The sequence below is a fragment of the Chinchilla lanigera genome, unplaced genomic scaffold (assembly GCF_000276665.1).
Source record: "Chinchilla lanigera isolate Chin_1 unplaced genomic scaffold, ChiLan1.0 scaffold00003, whole genome shotgun sequence".
NCBI lineage: Eukaryota > Metazoa > Chordata > Mammalia > Rodentia > Chinchillidae > Chinchilla > Chinchilla lanigera.
The window spans coordinates 47,581,524-47,596,529 of NW_004955404.1; the positions used below are offsets into that span (position 1 = coordinate 47,581,524).

Sequence of the window (15,006 nt, forward strand, 5' to 3'; positions counted from 1 at the left end):
AAATACCAACAACATAGATAAAAACAAAGCAAAGTGAAAACAATACACATGATACAGGGTTTGAGAATAAAATGATAGGAATTAGCAATGATTGCTATGTTACATATTGTTATCTTAATGAAGTTGCTGGGATTAACAGATGTAAGAATGCAAGACTGATCAAACCATTAAAGAGAATAACAAATACTAACAAAGCAAAACACATTAAAAATGATACAGAGCTTCACTAGACAAGATGGTAGGAATTCACCAGTGGTGGTTAAGAAAAAGTTGAATATCTCAGATACTTTCTCACAGTCTTCAAAGGTAAAACAACTGGTAAAGGGAGGGAAGAACTTTAGGTAAAATATGCAGCATCTCATTTAAAGTATATAAGTTAATTCTTACTCCATCATGGCAGAAAATGTCTTGGTTACAGTTCCTGTCAATTCCTTAGAACAAACACTAGTTTTATTTATATTGCCATAAATTACTCTCATCTATTTTTGATCTTCATATGAATAGAATCAAATAGTACAATAGTGAATAATTAACTTGTTCACTTGAAATATTATTTTGGGATTTCTCCACGTAGCTACATGTTACAAAAATTTCTTGTATGGTATATTATATAAAGGATTATAAATTATTTATTATACTCTTCAAAGATTTTAAATTGTTTCAAGATCTTAGCTATTATGAAAAACACACTGTAAATAATATTGCACAAGACATTTATAGGAAGCAATTATCATTTCTGTGAATTGAATGCATAGGTATAGACCTACTAGTTTATACAGTAATTATATTTTTAAATATATTGTAAATTTCAAAATTTAACATGTTTTGTAAATCAACCAATATTATATGAAATTTTCTGCATTTTCATAATCTTTAATTATGACTTTATAACACTTACTTTCTTAACAGTATCCAACAACACAAAAATAGTGAAGTTGAAGTTCAGACAAGACAAAGACATGCTATGAAGTGCTTTAAGTGAAAAGGTAACTGTTCTCAATTTAACAAAGACTCAATAAATCCTATATAATATTACTAAGCTCTATGGCAAGTCATACTTATTGCTCTGTTGCTATGCCTGTTATAAATTAAACACTATCTTTGGTATGTATATATAGGAGAAAAAATTAACTATGTATGTACATAGTTTCATACAATTTCACAATTTCAGGAGTCTAGCACAAGTCTTAGAATATATACTTTCCCTGTTAATTCTTTCTCAGATGGGCTTGGCTTCTTTCTCCTGACACTGGGCTTCCAGTGCAGACATTTTTAATTTCAGTGAAGTATGGCTTATAAGTCATCCCCTTCATGTGTCATGCTTGTTAGTTTATCAAATAATTATTTTTCTATTCCATTAATTTATGTCTCCTTCTGGAACTGTACCTTTATATATGTGAGATCCCTTGATTTTGTTCCACAGATTATTGAATCTTATTCCTTGTTTTTTTTTCTCTCTCTCCATTGTTCAAATTTTCTGATGAATATTGCTCTTTCTTTAATTTTAATGATCCATTGTTCTGGACCCTCTATTCCCAGTTAAAGCCATGCAGCTATTATCTCATTTCATATATCATACTTCCTATGGAGTTCCTTCATTTTTTATAGCTCATATTATCTATTGAGATTATTGAACTGCAAACTCCTTACATCAGCATTTTAATTTAAGGTATTAAATACATTCCTGGTATCCTATTTATACCCTAGATCTGCTATTTTCAAGGTAATTGTCATGTTTAAGCCTTTATACATGTATTTAATCTTAGAAGGCCCTCTAGATGTGTGTAACATCATTATTTCTTTTTATGTAGATCAGTAGCTTTTTGCTGCTCCAAGAACTGTGGCAAAGTGGGTTTTTACCCAAGAATTTTAATTATTAAATAAATAGTATTTTCATTCATTCCCTCAAATACATTTTAAATATAAATTTTTATATGTATACAATTTGAAAGTAATTATATCAAAGTCATACACTACAAACAACGGAGGAAAAAATGACCAAGGTTGTTCTTTCAATTTGATTCCCAATTACTTTTCATAAGAGTCCAGTAAGCTACTTTATAACATTTTCCATTCATGCTCATCTGAAAGAAGCATATCATGCCAGCTGATCATCTCTAAAAAAATGAGACAGCATATACTTCAACCACAGACTTGTTTTGTCTTGTTTTAATTTTCAGGGATAATTAAATGATTACGTATTTGAAAAAGAACAATATCTTTCTTTATGCTAATATAAATATTGTATAGATACCAAATTTTCTATAAACTTACTTACTAAATGTAATATTATAAAGAAAACCATACTGGAGATTTCAAGATTTTCTAAATTATCTAAGGGTCTGTTTTATTATTTATTTACTCAGGAAACTTTAATTGACATTGAGATTGTAACAGAAATATTCAGGCAGGCGCTTTGCCGCTGAGCTAAATCCCTAGCCCCTGTAAAAATCTTGAAGACATGGGGTAGGTAGAAAGTTCATGAAAAAAAACCAAACTGCCCGTGAAATACTTCAAAGAATCAAGAACTTGGATCTCATCCTACTGAAAAGTTTCTGCACATCTAAAGATATCACCAGCACAGTAAAAAGAAAACCTACAAATTGGGAAAAAATTTTAACTGAGTGTTCCTCAGACAAAGGTCTCTTTTCTAGAACATATAAAGAATTAAAAAGCTTTGGCACCACCCCCCAAATTCAAAGACCCAATCCAAACATGAGCACCAGAGATGAATACACATTTCTCAGATCAATAAATACAAATGGCAAATAAATACATGAGAAAGTGATCAATATCATTAGTCATTCGAGAAATGCAAATTAAAACAATATTGAGAGCCCATCTCACTCCAGAAAGAATGGCTAGCATTAACAAATCAATCAATAACAAATGCTGGCAAAGCTGTGGAGAAATAGGAACTCTTCTCCACTGCTGGTGGGAATGCAGACTGGTGAAACCTCTGTGGAAATTAGTTTGGAGATGCCTCAGCAAACTAAGTCCAGAGGTCCCATTCACCCCAGCTATTCCCCTTCTGGATATTTTCCCAAAAGATCTGAAATCGTCATATCACAGCGATATATGTGCACCCATGTTCATAGCAGCACAATTTGTAATTGCTAAATTGTGGAAGCAAACCAAATGTCCATCCACCAAGGACTGGATAAGAAAATTGTGATACTTTTATATAATGGAATATTACTCAGCTATAAAGAAAGATAAATTCAAGGCTTTGATAGGTAAATGGTCACAACAAGAGACCATACTCATAAGTGAAATAAATCAGACCTGCATGTGTAAGCATTGCATTGTCTCACTAGTGTAAGACCTGAAAGAGTGAGTAAAAACCAGCAGGTATGATAGACATTGTGAAATGAAAGGAAAATGCTCGAAAGGAAAAGGCAACTGGGATGTGGGAAAAAAGAAGGGAAAGAGGGGGAAATTATGCATATATGTATATACAGGATAGCTAACATAGTTGTACTACTGTCTTCTATTGCTGTACAGAAAGGCACAGTTAATGATTACTTGTTTGATCAATCGTATATGTCTCTATTTGTTTTCTTGAGAAACCACTTTGAAGATACCAATAAGTAATACAATAACCATTGTTAATTTCCTACAACTTTGTCTGTAACACTCTATTGTTTGTATTGTTCTTATGCTATTTTGTAAATGGATGTCCTTTTGTTAATATGTTTTCCTTCTTTTACCTCTTAATATAAAACAAACAAAAAAATGAACACAGTTCCCACTTTCCCCTTCAGTTAGGTGACATCCACAAGACTTGTGTAGCAGGTAGAAAAATGAAAGAGTTAAGTGCAAATTCCCAAAACACAAAAAGTTTGAATGGGTTTCCTTACTTTTCCAACACTGGTCACCTGACCGTTTGGAGCATGTATTCAACTTTTCCAACACACACTAGCACTTTATACAGGTCCAAACTCAAGTGGCTAGGGCCAGCAATGTAGCTCAGCAGCACAGTGCCTGCCTGGGGAGCACATGGTCGTGAGTTGATTCCCTGTGCAAAAGAATAAATAAATAAATAAATAAATAAATAAATAAATACACACATACAATTTAAAAAAAGAAACTCAAGTGGCTAATTTTCACAGTTAGTAAGTTTCATCAACTAGAATTACCTTAACATATGCAGAAATTATATTTTGAAATGGGATATGGGGTCTGGTACATAAAAACATAATATGTGGTCTCATATTAATAGTTAAATGACAAAATATTGATATTAGACAGAACAGCCTACTTATGCATTGCCAAAACATTTGGGAAAACTGTCTCCTGTGATGTTGATAGGCAGACAATGTGTCTCTTGATCTTGTAGTTTCCTGCAAAGTGGCTAGAAAACAGATTGTTGGTAGTGGCTGTGGGTTGTTATCAGATTGCCTAGGAAGTTATTAAATAAAATAAATTATTTAAGGCAGGAAATGGTTTCTTTCAAGGAAATAAAATGGAATAGAGTGCAATCCTTAATGAGTTAGGAAAGACCATAGTAGCAGCAAAACATAAATATAGAAATATTTTAAGACTCAGCTTTCAGCAAAGATTACATTAAAAATGACTTCTTATAACCAATTCTAATAGCTTCAAGGTGGATTATTTAATTTGACACAGTGGTATTTCAATACATAAGCAAACAAGTAAGTTACACTGGAAAATGATGTTTTGGTAAGAAATACACTACTTGTTAAGAAATAGCTCGAAGCACACGAGTCATGGGCTTAAGGAGTCAGATTCCTAATGTTTGTCTTACAAATTCCACACTCTTGCATATAGGACATGCGTTCCAGCACACTGCCCAGTGATTCCACTGCCTTGCTCCTGTGTACACCTCCCTGCTTCCACAGCTTGGGACTTGCTTTGGTGAGTGGAATGTAATGGATATAACATTTGCCATCAAACCAAATACTGTAAAAGCCATTGTATGTTTCAATCAAATGGCACTGTTTTGCCATGAGAACTGCATGTCCTAAACACAAACTGCTCTAATAGGTGGGACCTGCAGAGAAAAAAATAAAGTTGACCCGAAACTTATTTATAGCCTAGAGCAAGATCAGAGCTGCTGCTAGCTCACAGCCAAAAATGCATGTGATCAAGAAATAAACCTTTGTTGATGCTAAAAGTCATTGAGGTTTTAAAAGATCTTTTAAATCACAGCAAAATGAACAAAAATGAGTAATATTATTTGTAATATAACTTGCTAATGCCACAGTAACCTTTCTCCCCTTACTCAGCACTAAGACAACAATGTGTCCCACTAATATCAATATAAATTGTATATAAGTCCCCGGAACATCAAATTCCCAATTATATTGATCAATTGTAGCCAAATGATGTAGTAAACAAGGAAACAACTCCAAAATTGCAGTTAGAGTAAGCAGAAAACTATGGACTAAGATTTCTTCACAAGTAACGAATTAAATGTTGAACCAAAGCATGCTTTTACTGTGAGAATATAGTTGTAAAAATTCCTGACAGTGGCCAATACATCATTCTTCTCTTTGTCTTTTAAGAAATTTGAAGGGAGAGTGAAGAAAATAGTTATCCTAGCATTTCTGTTCCATTGCATTTTGGAACAGACATTTTCTAATAGGACTGGATAGTATTTTAGGATTCTGGGCCATGCAGGTTCTGTCACAACGATTCAGCTACATTCAATTCTGCAGTTACAACATCAAAAGAGATATAGATAGCATGTAAACAAATTAATAAAGTTTTGCTGCAGTAGCACAATCTATTTCTTAAAACATAGTTGAACCGCAGGTCATACGTTGAAGTTTATTCCTTTAGAACATTAGAGGTTAGGTAGCGCATATAAAACCAATGAAAGGTTTTCATGCAGAAATACTAGTCAAGCTTTAGATGATTTCATCTCTATTTTTGTTTTATCATTTAGAAAGAAAAGAAAGAGTTTCATGTGTGTATGTGCATGCATGTATGTGTGTGTGTGTGTGTGTTGTTGTGGTTTGTAAATGCAGAACAATTGAAGAAAAATTTCTTAAATATTGCCTGAATAACACTAAGTGCATTTCCTTTATCTATAAGGTATTTTTACTATTAAGATAAAAAAATATCTCCTGATCGCAGATGTGGCCGGGTCCGAGAGGGTGGGTTACTTTGCACATGACCTGGAAAGTAGCATCCTTCTGCAGATTCTCCCCTCTTGCTTGCTTCCTTGCTGCTATGCTGCCAGCAGCTTTCCTCTTCCGTGCACTTCCTCGCTGCAGGTTCTGCCTGGAGTCAGCTGACCACGGACTGACTGTTCTGAAAAACATGAACCAAAATAAACTTCTCCTCTTTTTCATTTACACACGTTGGGTATTTCGTCCAGTGACAGAAACATGACCATATAGGGAATTGATAGAGGTAGTGCTATGGTTCAGATGTCTTTGGACCTTGTTTGCAGGAGTAGCTTAGAAAATTTTGGAGAAGAGTTCAAGAGAAGCCCTGGTTTTCTGTAACTAGAGCTTGATTTAATTATGTTAAGAGCTCCAAACACCGGAATGCTGATTAAAAAGTGAACAGAAAAGCTCGGGCTCATGAGGTTTCAAATAGGAATGAGGACTTCATTAAAAACTGCACTAAAGTTAAATTCTGCACTCACTGTAATTCTGGCAAAATGTTTGTCTATATTTCTCATGGGCTTAGATTTTACATCAGCCTGAGAATAAGAATAGCAAAATAATTGATATAAAGGAGAAGATTTCAAGGCAGGGCAATAGACAGGAGACTGGTAGAAATCTTAGCCACATCTACAGTGATAATTTAGAGACAAAAGTAAAGGTTAATGGTTTGAAAAGTTTGCAGTTTTATAAGAAAGAAAATGCCTGCAGATTTGAGGCCAAGGAGAATGTGGTTGCTAAAAAGATTAGCATTAAAAAGAAGCCAAGTGCCTCATACCAGGGCCACAGGAAAGTTGACTTGAAGGCATCTCAGAAACTGCCCATCCCACATTTATCACAGCTCAAAAGTACAGTGCTTTTATTTGACAGAATATCCCATAAGCCTCCTGCTCTGGAAAAGCCAGCTAAGCAAACTGCATGTGCTGAGCAGAGCTAACTGAAGAGAGAGGCTATGAGGGCTGCAACAGGCAAAGCTGCAAAAGTAGGGCTTCCGCAAGCCCTGCAGGGCTCACATCTTGGCGTCACTCCTTGCCATGCTGCTGCTGGACATGGAACTGAAAGTTCAAAGTTTTCCCTGAAGGATTTTGGTCTTGATTTGGTTGAATATGTTTCTATCCTCCCATTTCTCCATTTAGGCATGGAAATGGCTACCTTTGCCCATTGTGTGTTCCAAGTATGTAACTTTTTGATTTCTCATAGAGATTTACAATTCAGAGCTTTCCTTGAACATTAGTGAAGACTGTTAAGAATTTGGACTGTTACAAATTTGACAACTACTAGAAATGTAATAATATGCTTCACACAATGAGAGGGGCATGTATCTTTTTTGGGTGAGGGGGAAGAACACCATAGTTTAGATAAAGAGTCTCCCCAAAGCCTCAAGTCTAGGAGTGGGGCCTGGCTGGAGGGGGGTATAAACTGGAGGTATAAATGGAAAGGGGGGGATTCTTTGTCCTGGAGTATTCCTCTGTTTGTTTCCTTGCTGTCATGCTGTGAGCATCTTTCCTCCACCATGCTGCTTCTGCCTCAGAGCCAGGCAACGATGAACTGATTCCAGTGTAAAACCCGGGGCAAATAAACTTCTTCATTAAACTTGTGAAGATCAGGTGTTTTGTTCCAGCGACTGACTAGTGACTAATAGAACCATACCGCTAGACACTCTTTTCTATTACTGATGCAGTTTGATAAAGCCATGCAACTGAGTCTTTGACAATGAAATACAGGGAGAAGTAATATTCATTTCTTCTACACTTATCACAGAAAGAGATTCCTTGGACTTTTTTCTTTACCCTGCTCATTTTTTAGATATTTACTTCAGTTATGGAAGTCACTGATTCTCATGGATTATAGAATTTTAGTCAATCCAAGTTTCATAATGAATATATGGATTATACATTAGGAAGTCCTCTTCTAACTGGAATGTAAGTTTATGAAGAAAGAAATAGTTGTTTTCCTAGGTAAGATAGAAAATGTCTATTATTTATAGCTTGAACTGAAATGCCATTCAGATGATTTTAGAAACACCACTCATAGTTACCTTGAGCAGTGCATCATATTTGGGAAATGTACTCTTGAGATAACCTTGGGTTATTACTCTAGGTAGCATAAGCAAATAACAGAAATAATGGAGGCACTTATGAAAAACCTGGAATCCTATTTTCCTTATTCCATATTTGTTTGGGGACAAGAGAGATTTGAATGTGCTGAAAGTTATAGTAATACTATTCTTAGGTAAGTTACTTTTAGCAATATATGTGGATATTTTAAAGTACAGATAATTAAGATATTTCAGAATTAGGGATTAAATTAATTTTAGCATTTAAACATAAATGTTTAAGGTTCTATCATCCTTAATTAGACTTCATATTTTCCTACTAAAATGACCATGGCTTTATATGTCTAGACTTTACATAAAGAAAAATAATTCAAAGGTAACACATGTTAATACAAGTGAATTTAGCTACAAACAAGCTTTAACTTCAACATATAGCATTATCCTCAGGGTTCTGTTTTATGGAATAGGTAACTTAAATGTTTTCACTTAAAGATAATTGGAAGCTTGGTGTAGTGCCGCACACATGTAATCTTAGCACTTGGGAGACTCACTGGGCTATAGAGTGAGTTCAAGGCCAGTTTGAACTACATAGTGAAACCCTGTCTCAAAATAACAAGAACAATAAAAAGGAAAAGAAAGATGTTTGGAAATTTTAATATCTTATAAGATTCTATAAAAAAGTAGGCATTATAATTAAAAACTTGAACCTAAGGAAATAAAATCTAGGACATGATAGCTATGTGGTTGAGAAACTGTGGTTTCTCCAAAATTAGTATTTGTACTAGTTATTTGCAAATTATTTCTTAATTTTTCTACATGACTATGACCTGAGCTATAGGAAGTTTAATGATCATATGACTCAGGTGGAGGGCAGCTTATCTTGAGAATGAGGCTTCAAGTTCCAAGCACTTTTCAATGTTTCTATTTTACACATTTTTGGAATATAATTATTTATAGGTAAAGTATGTTTAAAATAGCTTAACAATAAATTATTAGGCAAATTTTCTTTTTCCATGATGTGGAATATAACAAAAGTAAAGAAAATTTATTATGCAAATGAGAAAATCATTATTTAAATTAGCTGTGACCTTTGGCATTGACTTCCCCACACTGGGAGAGATAACCACATTTCCTGTCAATTTCATGTTTGATTTGACAAGACATTTTGCTCTATAATCATCAGTTCATAAAACATGACAACTTAAGTATTTTCATAACCTCAAGGTTGGTAAAATATATGAAATTTTGATATTTGGATTTTCTGTTAACTTTAGCTATAGTATCATAAAAATATATAGAATAGTCCAACTGTGCTTATAACTACTTTGACAAAATAAGAACATACATAATTCTCTTTGTGATACTTACATTTGTATAGTAAAATATTAGCAATAATAAAAAACTCTTGCTCCAACACCAAAGTATTTTACGTCTTTAATAGTCTAATAATTTATTCCTTCTTTACTTTCTTAACTATTTCTTTCTTTCATTCTTTTTACCTCATTTTTTTTTTTTTCTCTTCCAAAAAAAATGTTACCCTTTGACTGTGGTCTTTTTGTCTTCTAAGTGTCAAATTAAGTGGAAATTTTTTGCACAATGTTTTATTAATTATTATCAAATTCTATTTAAGGCCTTTCTAAGCACCAAGGAACTACATGAAATTAATATTTGGTATGGTATTATTTTTATGTTATCCATAAGCTCCACATACATTTGAGGACATTTAGGTCAGATAAGATTGCATTCACCATTTTTATTCATAGCATTCACATACACACTATCACATCTGGGGCTTCAGTAGGTATTTGACAAATTGCTGCTCTAATGCACTGATATGCTAAAATCTAGTCCTCTACATGCATAGATTCAGGTAACTGCAATTAAAAGTATGGGAAAATCTTTAATTGCATATGTATTCATATTTTCTTTGTTAACAACTATTCACAAAGCACTTACATTTTAGCGGGTATTATAAGTAATCTAGAAACTCTATTTGTAGGATACATGAAAATTCTACTTCATTTTCTAAGCTTCTTGAGATTTTTGTATTTGACAAGGTTTCTGGAACCAGTTTCCTAAGAATGCCAAGAGAAGACTGCAAGTTTTTCTCTGTTCTTTCCATTATCCTTGGTAATGCCAATATGAAACATATGTATATGATGTATATGAAATTAATTTAGCATTGATGAAATTAAACTAAATTTAATTTTTAATACAAACATGTATCTGTATGTTTTTTTTCTTATTGAGAAATATTTGTACTTTCAGTAAAACTTCTACCTTACATTATTTTGGAAGAAAGAGAAGCAAATTAATTTATATTTATAGAATATTTACATTACTAATACCATAATTGCTACTTTAATAATGAAATGTAACAATAGTTTAAAAATTAAAATGACCAAAATTGTTTAAAATTTAAAATATTTCCAATATAACTCTTTCATAATTTTGAATTTTTATTACTACATGCTTATGGTACATAATGATCACACAAATCATGAGTTGGTACATGTACACAACACATTCTAGGAGTATTTATTTTCCCTACCTATTCCTCCATTCAAAAATCTCATTCCCATTTTCAAACGATTTATCTCCTTTTACCTATTCTTATCTTTATATTTCTGTTTAAATTACTTATATATTGGATTTCTTACTTAAGTGTACATGTTACTTTTTTAGTCATTCATCTGTGAGTGGGTTGTTAAATTGTTTTCATATCTTAACTGTTTTGAAAAATTCTACAGTGGTCAGGAAAGTATGAATATATTGTTGAAATCCCGACTTCATTTATATTGTGTATATACTCCAACGTGAGATTGTTGAATCATATTTTAGATTTATTTTACTTTGTAGAGCAACTAAGCTGTTTTCCTTGTTAGCTGTAATAATTTATATTCGTAAGGGTGTCTAAGGTTCCCAACTTTTGTGGAAATTTGAAAGTAATAGATTTCCTCTTTGCTTATATCGATAGAAATTATAAATTTTCAAATACACAGAGGATTGTAACTAATATCCTTACTTTACTTCTAGACATGACTACATGCAGTGGATATACTCTTTGAATTTTAATTAAATAATTAAAATAAAAGAGTATCCAGGTGATTAAAATGCATATTTTGTCTTGTAGAAAATGTCTGATATTTCAGTGTAGATGTTAGTTATATACACATTTTACTATTACAAATTAAATGTGTCATATAAAGTGTTAACACCATATAGATAAACAATTTTAACAGGATAGATTTCTAATTTATTTATAAATAATATAAATAATATATAAATATAAGCTAATTTATAAAATGTTGCTGATATTTTACAATGTAGCAACAGAATTTCTATAGGGATGTGGTTTTTAAAAGGATCTGTTTCTATTATGCATTTCTTCTTTCTTTGAGATTGATCTACACTATAACTTGAGTACCTCCTTTGATGTACTTCACCCATGAATATTGTCATTAGAATTATTGATTGCTCATTTTATAGAAGGAGGTGGAAGGAGAGGTTTGTTAATTAGAAGTTATTTATAATTTGACAATGCATAATTAAAATAGTATCTGAGACGGCAGAAAATAACTATATTGAGCAGCAGGAAATAACTATATTGAATCTTTTTTATTCCATAAAGAAACAATTCACAATGTTTCCAAATTTTCTTTTAAGATTTTTTTTAAAATGTAAGGCCATACGGTACTGTTAATGACTATGATAATGGATTTAACAAAGTAAACCATGATATAAATGGAAAGTTCAGATGTCCAAAAATCTAAAGTGTGAAAAATAATTATCAAGGGAATTGTTTCATGAATACTTTTACAATTGCCCTAATCATAAAATTAAAAAAAACAGGTAGCATTAAACTAATTCAATGATATGTACTCAGTGAGATATGTTTCTACTAGTGTTCAATTAAAAATAAGTACAATACAGAGTTATAAAAAGCATGCAAACTTTTAAAACACCAAAACAGCATGTGCATTACAAATAATATATACACATATACCTGTAAACATAAATTTTAATGTAAATACTTTTGCTGACTTTTTCCAGAATGATCTTTAAACTATTTCAAATATCTTTCCCTATTTATTTTCATATTTATTCTAAATTACACATTATTGATTTATATTAGTTTTCATCTTTTTATCATTCTCACATGCTTTCATGCCTTATTAGAAACAAAGAATTTACTTTTTATATTTACTAACTTTATGCTTTACTGTTTTCTATGAAGATAATGTCCCAGACTATAATTTTTAAGCTAATGAGTTCAGATTAATTTTACTTTAGAAATTTTTTACAATTGGAAATTTTGATTAATCCTATATATGCCTTCTTTAATTGCATGAAAAAAATGCACTTCATATATAGTAAGAACAGACAGGTTCAGTAAAGAACTTCTGGATTGAAACTTTTTTTGACATTAAGGGAACTTGTGATATCAAGTTCTCAGGAGGATTTAAAAATTAGAGAGAATCATCTCTCTGATAGATTAGGTGCACTTTTCCTTAGAGGTAGGTGCCAGAAGTTTTACCCCATGTACTGTGACATAAAACAAAGCATGATAGGTTTTCAATACTTTCTAACAGCAATTCACCTCGTTTTTCTTTTTTTTTTTTTTTTTTTCCTCCGGTGCCGGGAACCGAACTCACGACCTTGTGCTTGCCAGACAGGCGCTTTGCCGCTGAGCTAAATCCCCAGGGCCCTCACCTCCTTTTTCTTTTCTGAAATTTTGTAAGATGTCTTGACTTTGGATGCAGAGTTGTGTTATCATATAACTTTTGGATTTAACTAGAATTTCTACAGACATGGCTTTACTACTATATCATGTGATGTACTGTTGAAAGCAATTCCCAGTATTTTAAAGGAGTATTTGTTCACTTTAAAAACTTGTAATAAAAGTTGAATAAAATTAATATATTATAATAAATTATAAGTAAAGAAAATTAAATAAACTACTCAACTCATAAGAAAAACATATAGTCATTACATGTTTATAGAGGTTTAAAAATCATGAACATTTTTCCTCATTATAATGTATAATAAATATTTCCTACTATCTTAATATGCAGACATCTTAATTATATCTACTGCCACAAAAAGTGACATAATATTTACATTGAAAATAATTTATTACACATTTCTGGAATAAAAAGCAGAAGCCAAATCAGGAAATTCCCATCTTTTAATAGCTACTACAATGCTAACAAAAATCTTTAAAGTTCAAAAACATATTCTCCAGCAGAAGTTTAAAAAATATGAATTACATTATTTATAACATGAGTTATTTCATAAAGATTATATCCTATAAAAGTAACAGAAGCTATCAGAAAATTCCCAAGAAATTACCCCACCCTAGAAGTTAAAAAACAAGGAGTGGCATAAAGTAAGCTTCAGGATCCTAAGACATACCATAGATGATTTCTGATTAGGAGACGCTACACCTTTAGGAAGTAGTTGGCAAGTGATGGAAAACAGGAAAAAATTAATGGACAACAATTAGTAATAGCCACAATTTTAGCTCTAAAGAAAAATGAATATATTAGAAAAGCTAACCTTTTACCCTGTCCACATTGTAAAGTCAGTAGAAAGCAAAAATAATTGAAATTCAGCAGAGACTAGAGTGTGCAAGTTTGCACAAAGATCACTGTTGCTATTATTGGAATAACTAATGAAACTTGAATGTTGGTATTATGCTGTGGTTTGCGATGTGGTTTATGCCCAAAGAGTTTGTGTAATAGGACCTGGATCCTCTGTGCTAGTGTTCAGGTGATGGCTCTTTAAAATGAGGAGCTAGCAGGATGCTGTGAATGTCTCCTCTCCATTCCCTGGCTTCCTGTCTTTTGTCACTATCTCTGTTTTACCTACATCATTCCATTATGATGTCACTTGCCACAAGACCCTCTTCAACACTAGTGCTATGATGTTCAGTCTTTGATGTTCTGAATCTGAGCAAAGTAAAATGTTTAAGTACCTAGCCTGAGATATTTTGTTACAGTAATAGAAAATGGACTGATATAAAGTATGACACATACTAGTTTTTATCAATGTAAATCAAAATTAATTTTCTAATAATGATTATAATTATATGAGACACTGATATTGTCCTTAGGAAATACATGCAGATATATTTAGAGATGAAGAGGATTAGCTGTCATTTGTACCACCTCAGCTAGCAATGGGAAATTTTAACAATTTTCTGAACCTAGAAGAATGATCCATAAGAGTTAATTTTTCTGTGTCTCGCTTACTGTCCTCTCATTGCTGAGACAAAATACCTAACACCCGGAGTTAAGGAAGGAAATGTTTATTTAGCTCACAGTTTGTGCGGTTTTCAGTCCATAATCAGCTGACTCCAAGGCAGAATGGCACATGGCAGAAGACAGCAGTTCCTGGTGGTGGAAAACAGCAAAAGCATCGGGAGTAAAAAGGGAGGAGCAGCAATAGCAAGCCTTTTTCCTCTATCACATTGTACACTCACACTCATAAGCCCAGCCCTGGACCATGAATCAACCATAAACTCTAGATGCCAGCCCCATGACTGCATGAGGCTTTGGGGGGACATCCAGACACAAGACATAACATACTGATTTTGCAATATATTCACAGTACTATATTATCTTTCAGAATAATATGAATACAAAAGGATGAATAAACAAAATATTTAGGCATAAAATATATTACTTAAAAATTTAGAGTTTATCCTTAAGTACACTGAGTTTTATGGAGGGTTTTCATAAGTGAAAGGCATAATCTGATTTCTTACTTTGAAAAATCCTTCAAAGTTGAAAATGGGTTGTGCGAGGAATG

General features: G+C 32.5%; 1 long non-coding RNA gene across 2 annotated transcripts in view; it reads right to left on the reverse strand.

Moving 5' to 3' along the window:
- Positions 1–14,013, reverse strand: part of LOC102007499 — a 31,018-nt gene extending 17,005 nt beyond the window's left edge. For both annotated transcript variants that reach the window (XR_001235118.1, XR_259342.2), the window contains exons 1-3: positions 13,753–14,013; positions 6,144–6,279; positions 3,861–4,018 (exon numbers count right to left, since the gene is read on the reverse strand). This is a non-coding gene — a long non-coding RNA (uncharacterized LOC102007499). The remainder of the gene's footprint in view (positions 1–3,860; positions 4,019–6,143; positions 6,280–13,752) is intronic.
- Between the last annotated feature and the right edge of the window lie 993 nt (positions 14,014–15,006).